Here is a 10,644-nt window from a genome sequence, read left to right as displayed (position 1 = left end):
GCATAAACAAGTGCTTCTCACAAAATTAGAATACAATCAAAATTTTAATTTATTTCAGTTCTTCAATGCAAAAACTGAAACTCATATATTCTATTCTATAGAGTCATTACAAACAGAGTGATCTAATCAAGTGTTTATTTCTGTTAATGATCATGATTATGGTTTACAGCCAATGAAAACCCAAAAGTCATTATCTTAGTAAATTAGAATACTTTATAACACCAGCTTAAAAAATGATTTTAAAATCCGATAAGTTGGCCTACTGAAATGTATGCTCAGTAAATGCACTCCATACTTGGTCGGGGCTCTTTTTGAATCAATTACTGCATCAATGCGGCGTGGCATGGAGGCAATCAGCCTGTGGCACCGCTGAGGTGTTATAGAAGCCCAGGTTGCTTTGATAGCAGCCTCCAGCTCATCTGCATTGTTGGGTCTGGGGTCTCTCATCTTCCTACTGACAATACCCCATAGATTCTCTATGGGGTTAAGGTCAGGTAAGTTTTTAGGCCAATCAAACACAGTGATACTGTTGTTTGTAAACCAGGTATTGTTATTTTTGGCAGTGTGGATAGGTGCCAAGTCCAGGAGAATGAAATTTCCATCTCCAAAAAGATTCATATCACCGCCACAAAATAACAACGTGGGATACAGCAGGCTGTTTCACATTTAGCAACAGAAAAAATTATAACTGTTTAATGTGCCTTAGGTCTGCAGACAGTTTTATATCACCACAGAAGTAAATGACAAGGTGGGATACAGCAGGCTGTTTAATATTTTTTCACTAGCACCATGTGAATTAGAATGCTATATTCATGCATGGAGCACAATAGAAGCACTGCACAACATGTGCCCTGTTGGCTTTCCTTGTGGACCTCAGTAATGTCCAAAAAGGAATAAAAAAAATGCTGGAAGGTAAATTTAACAGCCACACTGGACAGTAGCTCCCTACACTATCTGACTGATATACACCCGCCTAGCTAACTAGCTAAAATCTTGTTAACAGTGGCAGCGTCAGGAGCAGCCTCTCTGCGCAGTTAGTGTCAAAATGGTGCTAAAACAAGATGTCTGTTATTTATATGGAGAGGGACATGTGATTTCAGCAGCCAATGACATAATCCGTGGTGTCAGGACATTGTGCGTGTTTCCTGTGCCCTTATTGTCTAGCCACAATGTGCACACAAAGTTAGGGGAAAAAAATTACTGCTGTGCGGTGCTTACAAGACGGCCCCTCCTCTCAAACATGTGCTAAACTCTCATGATACACCACCATTATTGTTGCTAAAGTGCTGAAAATACTTTTGTGGCAACGCAAATATTTTCCTGCACTTTTACCGAATGTTAACAAACAGGATTTCCATGCATTTGCTGTGACTGTCACACAGCCGTGACACATGCAGCTGCGGAACCGATCAGCCAGCACGATCCAGGAAGCCGAGTTCCCTCTGCAGCTTATTTGGTAAGCGCTGTATCTTGCCGAATAAGCGGGAACCCAAACAAATTTGCTTAACTCTACTTTCTGACCAGCGGGGATGATTTCACCGTCGATCAGAAGCGGTGTTTGCCAGGCTTTCATGCACATGACAGTCTGGCAAACACTGGATGTTTAGGCCCCCCATTCAAGTGAATGGGGTCCAGGTTCGAGTACTGTTCTGGTGCCCGAACCCGAACTTTTTGTAACTGTTCGGCCTAACTCGTCGGACCCGAATATCCAGATGTCCGACTATCTCTATTCGTGACAAGTTGGTGGCAGCTTTAGAGGTTTTCATGACACAGACTAATGGAAAAATCACTCATCTCTAATTCCTAATCATCATTTAGTGTTGAGAATAGTTTCCCTTACTCTTCTAAAACTGTAACTATTGGATTTTTTTCTTATAAAACAATCAACCTCTATTCTAGGTTATAAAGTGCCTAGAACAAAAAAAAAAAACAGAAAACCTGACAAATTCCGCACACCCCGATTTCTTATGCTGCCACCACTCAAACACACGGGGTGAGGAGTCCCCGAAATCTGTTACTGTCAGACAATCAAAAAAGGTCACACACTCTCACAAAGGCTATAGGTTCTATAGAGCAAATATACTGTACAGTGTTTACAGTAAAATATACAGTGCTTAAAATATATAAAAAGGTAAAAAAAAACAATGACACGCAAATATGCAAAACCGTTATAAAATAAAAAGGGAGAAATAACAGAAAATACTTAAATGTTTTCCGTCTGCAGTTATCCTGATTTCCTGAGGGGAGGGGAGTATTTCATGGAGCACATCAGCCTTTAAGCTGACCCCACATGTGAACACTTCTCTTTGCGTAACCCAGCTTTTTATAGTCCAGACCAGAGGCTCATTTTTCCAGGATGACTTGGATAGGTCTATTGAACCACTTCAACCCAAAGCCTGTTTTCACCTTCCTGATCAGGCCAAATTTTACAATTCTGACCACTGTCACTTTATGTGGTTCTAACTCTGCAATGCTTCAACGGATCCCACGGATTCTGAGAATGTTTTCTCTTGACATATTGTACTTCATGATAGTAGTCAAATTTATTTGATATGACTTACACTTGTCTGTGAAAATGTGAAAAATTTTGCAATATTCAGACTTTAAAATTTTATGCCCTTAAAGAGTTATGTCAAATAAAACAGTTAATAAATAACATTTCCCACATGTCAACTTTACATCAGCACAATTTTTTGAAACACAATTTTTTTTTGTTAGTTAAGGGCTAAAAGTTGACCAGCAATTTCTCATTTTTCCAACAAAATTTACAGAACCATCTTTTTTGAGGGATGACATCACATATGAAATGATTTTGAGGGGCCTATATGACAGAAAATACCCAAAAGTTACACCATGCTAGAAACTGTACCTCGAAAATGTGCTCAAAACCATATTCAAGAAGTTTATTAACCCTTCTGGTTCTTCACAGTAATTCATGGAATGTGGATGAAAAAAATGAACATTTAACTTTTTTCACAAAAAAATTACTGTAGACCTAATTTTTATTTATTCTCACAAAGGTAACAGAAAAAAATTGACCCCAAAATTTGTTGTGCAATTTTTCCTGAGTATGCAGATACCCCAGATGTTGGGGGAAACCACTGTTGGGCGCATGGCAGGCCTCAGAAAAGATGGAATGATGTTTTGGAGCAGAGATTTTGATGGAATGTTGTGCAGGTGTCATGTAGCGTTTGAAGAGCCCATGATGTGCCTAAACAGTGGAAACCCCCCACAAGTGACCTCATTTTGGAAACAAGACCCATCAAGGAATTTATCTAGATGTGTGTGAAGTTAATAACGTTGAACCCTGAAAATAAAAAAATCTAATTTTTCCCACAAAAATGTTCTTTTAGCCCCAATTTTTTATTTCACAAGGTTAACAGGGGAAAATGGATCTCAAAATTTATTGTGCAATTTCTCGTGAGTACATCAATACCCGATATGTGTCCAAAAACTACTGTTTAGGCAATGTCACGACAACGGTCGGTTGACCTGGGACCAGGGATTCTTTTATGGCCCTAACACTAGGAAGCGACCTAGCTCACCCTGTTCCCCGGGCTACTTCAGATGGCAAAGACGTCGGGGCCTCTGCTGTTGCCCTGTCTCCTAAATTAGCCCTCCGTCTGTTCTCCTCCCCCACCCAGGGAGATGGGGGTGCTACTGTGCACCCCAGTACACCAACCCGATAAACGGGGACAAAGACAAGGGGAAATTGAAAACTCCACACACACTAAATATACACTCACATATAACAGAGGGATCAACCGGGGTGTGCAGGAAGGGGAATAAACCAAAAATAGGCAAGGATAAGGAATTACCAAGCAAACCAAACAAAAGCCACTTATAACTCCTCCAGCGCTCCTTCGCATACCAACTTCTCTCCTTCATTTAGTCATGCAGCAAAAAGCGAACTCTGACGAGGACTAGCAATAGAGCAGAGATTATATAGGGAAAAGGAGTGGCTAACTGAGCACAGCTGAGAACAGGGACTTCCAACATGGCCGATTAACCCTTGTTCTGCTAGAAGAAATAAACAATAATAAGCCAGAGTAGTGCTTCTTCTCAGCGCTAGAGTAGGAGCAACCAGACGCTGTGGTCCTCTGGCTCCGCTCCATCGCGGTAACCCCGTGACAGGAACTCTGCAAAGCTCAGAAGGGAAGAACCACCATATTGGAGTTCAGATTTTGCTTGACTGATTTAATGGTACATGTCACATTGGGAGAGCCCCTGAAGGGCCAGAGTAGCAGAACCCCACCATAAAAGTGACCCCTTTTTACAAGACACACCTTTCAATGAATTAATCTATGGATGCATTGAGCATACTGACACCGACTTTTATACCATTGGGCAGTGAAGAAAAAAAAAATCAATTTTAGCCACCAAAATTTTGTTTTAATATTTCTTAACCACACGGTGAGACTCAGGAGGGACAGAGTGCTATTTTCCTCCTGGAGTGCAAATTTGTTGAGAATTGTTTGCAATTCCGTATCCAGAGCCACTAACTGCTAGAAAAGCAGAATCCTCCCTCAAATTACTCCATTTTTGAAATTATATCCCTTTTGGAATTTATCTACGGTTGTAGTGACGATTTTGACTCCATGTGTGTTTTCCAGAAACAAGCAGCAGTGGATGTTGCTTAGTGAAAATTCCAAACTGCCATTGTGGTGCCAGTACGTTGCAAGTCTCAGTACGTTGCAGTCACCAGTAGGGTTGAGCGAAACGGATCGTTCATTTTCAAAAGTCGCCGACTCCAGCTTGGTATCGGCCACGTGGTCGGCGATCTTGGCGCCAAAGTCGCATTTTGTATGACGCCTTCCCCGCCATTTTTTCAGCCAATTAAGGAGTGTGGGCAGCGTGATGACATAGGTTCTGGCCTGGTTTCTGCGGCGTCATAGAGCCATATTACCGTTTGGGCTGCAGTGATTTCCGCAGTCAAACACAACATATGCTTTGCACGGAGGAGAGAGAGAGAGAGAGAGAGAATATATTAAGTAAATGTAAAAAATAATCCACATTGACTTGCATTGGGTTTCGTGTTCCAGTCCGGAGCCCGACTTTACAGTAGAATCGGCCGATTTCACGCGATCCTAAAAAAGCAAAAGTCGCTCAACCCTAGTCACCAGAATGTGGCAGTGCCCAGCTCATGCTCATGCTACTGGAGACACACAACTGTAAGTTAGGTGATCTGTCATCACTACAGAAATGCTAAACATGTGGATGCTATATGTGGTTTAGACACACTGTGATCAGAAGGGAGGGGGCATTTGGTAGCGCAGAATGTGCTTTCTTTTGGGGGGCAAGGAGCCATAGTCATTTTCCAGAGCCTTTGTGCTACCAGTAACGTGGAAGACACCTATATTTCCAGCTGATGGACCTGAGTGGGGACTTGCTTTTTTTTTTTTTTTTTAGGGAACATTTTCCATAACATTTGAGATCACATTTATCTTGTGCTTTACACTGAGCACTTACATAGGGGTTTACATCTAAATCTGTGAGTGACAGGATTCAGATGAGAATCCCCAGGTTATTTACTATAATGCAGCAGCAGTGTTACTCTGGACTCTGTTTGGCCTCTGTTCAGCAATATACTTCTTTTCAGAGGTGCACAAAACTGTAGTTGACTGCGCAGTTTTGCACGCCTAAAAAAAATAGACACCGCCGGATCATAGGAAGCCACACGGCATCCACAGTGACTTCATCTGCCTCGTTATAGGGAATCTTCCACCAGAGGTTACATCTGAATCACTTATTTCAGAGATTTACACAGAAACCCTGGTGTAAGTGCTCAGCATAGAGCACATTATAAATATGAGTGCAGCCTTACTGTGATCTTTTGGAGATTGAATGAACAAAATAGGTGCAGGTGAGGAATTAGTTTTATTTATCTTTACACTATTCATCGTGATGTATGTGATTAGGCAACTTTATTCTTGGATAAGTGCGATTACAGCGATACCAGATGTGGAGACACAGGGGTCAGCGGGTGCTCTAGTCCACCAGGCAAAACCGCATGGACCAGGGATCATCCCGATTGCCCACTCTCCTTTTACTGTGGGCATGTTACTCAGACAACACAAGTTGAGGGTAAAACAGTGTGGCGATACTTTATTGAACCACAAAACAGGCAAATAACATATTGAACAGTCCCAGCAAAATACCCAAGATGATGTAAAATTACAGCGTATCACACTTTTGCTGACTCGCCGGGATAAGTGCAGCTGTGACTTCAGATCTTCCAGGGCTGACTACCCCACATGTGGAACGCACAGGAGGAAATAACAACAGGCTTAGGAAGCTGACAGACTATTGAGGTCAGGTGACCAGAGGGTCACATCCTGGCTTCTCCAAACATCTCCATGGAGCCAGGTGATCAGTGGGCGACAATCCTGGCTTTCCCAAACGTATCCATGGGGCTTTGGTGACCGGTGGGTCCAAAATCCTGACTACCCCAAACATATCCATGGTTCAGTGATGGTCAATGGAGCAGATCTGTATTCTTTCAGCCGGGGCCCCCTAAGCTGGCAGCCTGTAAAATGTCAAATCGGTTTTCCTCGGGATGGAGCCATGATCTGGCACCTATCCTGTAGAATGTTCCTGGCTGTGGTTTTGTAAAAAGTATCTGTTTATTTGGCTCTCTTAATGTCTTGGCTGTCTGGATGTATATGGTTAGGCTACGTTCACATTTGCGTTGTGCGATGCAGCGTCGGCGACGCAACGCGCCATGCAAATGTAAACGCATGCACAACGCAGCGTTTTGTGACGCATGCGTCCACTTTTGCATGGTTTTTGGCGCAGAAAAAAACTGCATCATGCAGCGTACTCTGCGCCCTGACGCATGCACCACAGTGACGCATGCATCACAAAACGCAAGTGCAACGCATGTCCATGCGCCCCCCATGTTAAATATAGGGGGGCATGACGCATGCGTCGCCGTGGCTGCGCCTGACGCAACGCTAATGTGAACGTAGCCTTAGAGGCATATTCCACTTACATAGCTCACAACTGTTGTCATTCAAACCAGCATCCAGAGGTCAAGAGAAAGATGTGATGAGGTTAATTAACGCACATTGTTGGACTAAATTAATTTGCATACTTTTTAATCCTCTGTTTTGCAAGTCAACAAGCTACAAGACCCACACAATGGTCATTCAGCACAATAAGTAAAAATCCATTGTTAAATTACCATACATCACGGTCTTCTAAAGATAGACATAAAGCTGTAGGAGCTGATGTAAGAGGCAACCAATAGCTATTAAAAAATCAACACTTAACCCCTTAATGACCGTGGGATTTTTCGTTTTTCACTCCCCTCCTTTCCAGAGCCATAACTTTTTTATTTTTCTGTCAATTTGGCCATGTGAGGGCTTATTTTTTGCGGGACGAGTTTTACTTTTGAATGACACCATTGGTTTTACCATGGCGTGTACTAGAAAACGGGAAAAAAATTCCAAGTGCGGTGAAATTGCAAAAAAAGTGCAATCCCACACTTGTTTTTGTTTTGCTAGGTTCACTAAATGATAAAACTGACCTGCCATTATGATTCTCCAGGTCAGTACGAGTTCATAGACACCAAACATGTCTAGGTTATTTTTCACCTAAGTGGTGAAAAAAAATTCCAAACTTTGCAAAAAAATAAATAAATAAAATTGCGCCATTTTCCGATACCCGTAGCGTCTCCATTTTTCGTGATCTGGGGTCGGGTGAGGGCTTATTTTTTGCGTGCCGAGCTGGCGTTTTTAATAATAGCATTTCGGTGCAGATATGTTCTTTTGATCACCCGTTATTGCATTTTAATGCAATGTCGCGGCGACCAAAAAACCGTAATTCTGGCGTTTCGATTTTTTTTCTCGTTACGCCGTTTTGCGATCAGGTTAATGCTTTTTTTTTATTGATAGATCGGGCGATTATGAACGCGGCGATACCAAATATGTGTAGATTTGATTTTTTTTATTGATTTATTTTGATTGGGGCGAAAGGGGGGTGATTTAAACTTTTATATTTTTTTTATTTTTTTCACTTTTTTTTTTAACTTTTGCCATGCTTCAATAGCCTCCATGGGAGGCTAGAAGCAGGCACAGCCCGATCGGCTCTGCTACATAACAGCGATCATCAGATCGCTGCTATATAGCAGAATTGCAGGTGTGCCACAGGGGGGCGCTCACAGCCACCGGCGATCAGTAACCATAGAGGTCTCAAGGACCTCTATGGCTACAATATACAAGCATCGCCGACCCCCGATCATGTGACGGGGGTCGGCGATGCGCTCATTTCCGGCCGCCCGGCCGGATGCGGTAGTTAAATGCCGCTGTCTGCGTTTGACAGCGGCATTTAACTAGTTAATAGCGGCGGGTGATCGCGATTTCACCCACCGCTATTGCGCGCACATGTCAGATGTAAAAAACAGCTGACATGTCGCGACTTTGATGTGCGCTCACCGCCGGAGCGCACATCAAAGCAGGGGACCCGACATCGGACGGTATAGTACGTCCGATGTCGGGAAGGGGTTAACAACCTCTGATATGCCTTTTAACGGTGGCAGTTAAGGGTACTTAATTAACGGCGCTGTGGAAAAAGTGTAAAACGCCCCCCAGAGCCGGATTTTCTCTGGGGTCTCGGTTGCCGGGGGTAGCGGGGACCCCAGAGAACATGATTTGGGTCGGTTTTTACCGACCCCCGGGTTGTGAACGCCGGTAAATAACCGTTTACCGGTGGCCGCAAAAAAAACACAACAAAAAAAGCGATTTCCAATTTAATTTCTCTGTCCTCCGATGTGATCGCACATCAGCGGACAGAGAAATGGGGTTCCCGATCGCCCCCCGATACTCACCCGTCTCCCCCGATGCTCCTCGTGGCTCCAGATGGGCGCCGCCATCTTTTTCCTGGGGAAAAAATGGTGGGTGCATGCGCAGTGCCCCAGCCGGCACCCGGCAGATCTTTGGGGTCTCGGCTGCCGGGGGTAGCCGAGACCCCAAAGAACATGATTGGGGTCGGTTTTTACCGACCCGTTTTGGGATCGCCGGTAATTAACTGTTTACCGGCGACTGCATAAAAAGCGGTGTTATTCTCTGTCCTTTGATGTGATCGCACATCAGAGGACAGAGAAATAGGGGGATCAGGGACCCTGATATACTTACCGGTGTCCCTGGGTCCTCCTGTGTCCCCTCCTGGCCGCCGGCTTCTTCCTCCGGGAAGAAAATGGCGGGCGCATGCGCAGTGCACCCGCCGTGATGTGCCGGCTGGCAGTGGAAGATTGTTTCTCTTATTTTATTTTGGTCACTGTGAGATCCTACCACAGTGATCTAAATAGAAAAAATAATAAATACCCCCCCCCCCTTAGTTAGGAAAAAAACAATAAAATAAAAAAAAGTATGTATTTCCTGTTGTGAATTTGCTTTTTGCTCCCTCTAGTGGTTACTAGTTTTTTGACTCTGGTTTTTCTGTCATTCCTTTTATCCGCACCTGGGTCGTTAGTTAGGGGTGTTGCTATATAAGCTCCCTGGACCTTCAGTTCAATGCCTGGCAACGTAGTTATCAGAGCTAGTCTTCTGTGCTCTTGTCTACTGATCCTGGTTCCAGTTATATCAGCTAAGTCTGCCTTTTGCTTTTTGCTATTTGTTTTGGTTTTGTATTTTTGTCCAGCTTGTTCCAAATCTATATCCTGACCTTTGCTGGAAGCTCTAGGGGGGCTGGTGTTCTCCCCCCGGACCGTTAGACGGTTCGGGGGTTCTTGAATTTCCAGTGTGGATTTTGATAGGGTTTTTGTTGACCATATAAGTTACCTTTCTTTATTCTGCTATCAGTAAGCGGGCCTCTCTGTGCTAAACCTGGTTCATTTCTGTGTTTGTCATTTCCTCTTACCTAACCGTCATTATTTGTGGGGGGCTTCTATCCAGCTTTGGGGTCCCCTTCTCTGGAGGCAAGAAAGGTCTTTGTTTTCCTCTACTAGGGGTAGCTAGATTCTCCGGCTGGCGCGTGTCATCTAGAATCAACGTAGGAATGATCCCCGGCTACTTCTAGTGTTGGCGTTAGGAGTAGATATATGGTCAACCCAGTTACCACTGCCCTATGAGCTGGATTTTTGTACTCTGCAGACTTCCACGTTCCTCTGAGACCCTCGCCATTGGGGTCATAACAGTTTGCCAGGCCAGTATTAAATGTTTAATGCATTGCAGAAGAGGGATTATAAGAAAGAAGATTCTGAGTTTTTTTTTTTTTTTTTTCTTCTTCCCCTTTACCTCAGAGTGGCTATGCTTGCTGCAGACATGAATGTCCAGACCTTGATTACAAGTGTGGACCAGCTGGCTACTCGTGTGCAGGGCATACAAGACTATGTTATCAGAAATCCTAGGTCAGAACCTAAAATACCGATTCCTGAACTGTTTTCCGGAGACAGGTTTAAGTTTAGGAATTTCGTGAATAATTGTAAATTGTTTTTGTCCCTGAGACCCTGTTCATCTGGAGATTCTGCTCAGCAAGTAAAAATAGTTATTTCGTTCTTACGGGGCGACCCTCAGGATTGGGCTTTTTCGCTGGCGCCAGGAGATCCGGCATTGGCTGATCTTGATGCGTTTTTTCTGGCGCTCGGTTTACTTTATGAGGAACCCAATCTTGAGATTCAGGCAGAAAAGGCCTTGCTGGCTATGT

This window comes from Ranitomeya variabilis, chromosome 4 (assembly GCF_051348905.1).
Source record: "Ranitomeya variabilis isolate aRanVar5 chromosome 4, aRanVar5.hap1, whole genome shotgun sequence".
NCBI classification, from domain to species: domain Eukaryota; kingdom Metazoa; phylum Chordata; class Amphibia; order Anura; family Dendrobatidae; genus Ranitomeya; species Ranitomeya variabilis.
Note: the sequence above shows the minus strand (reverse complement) of the source record.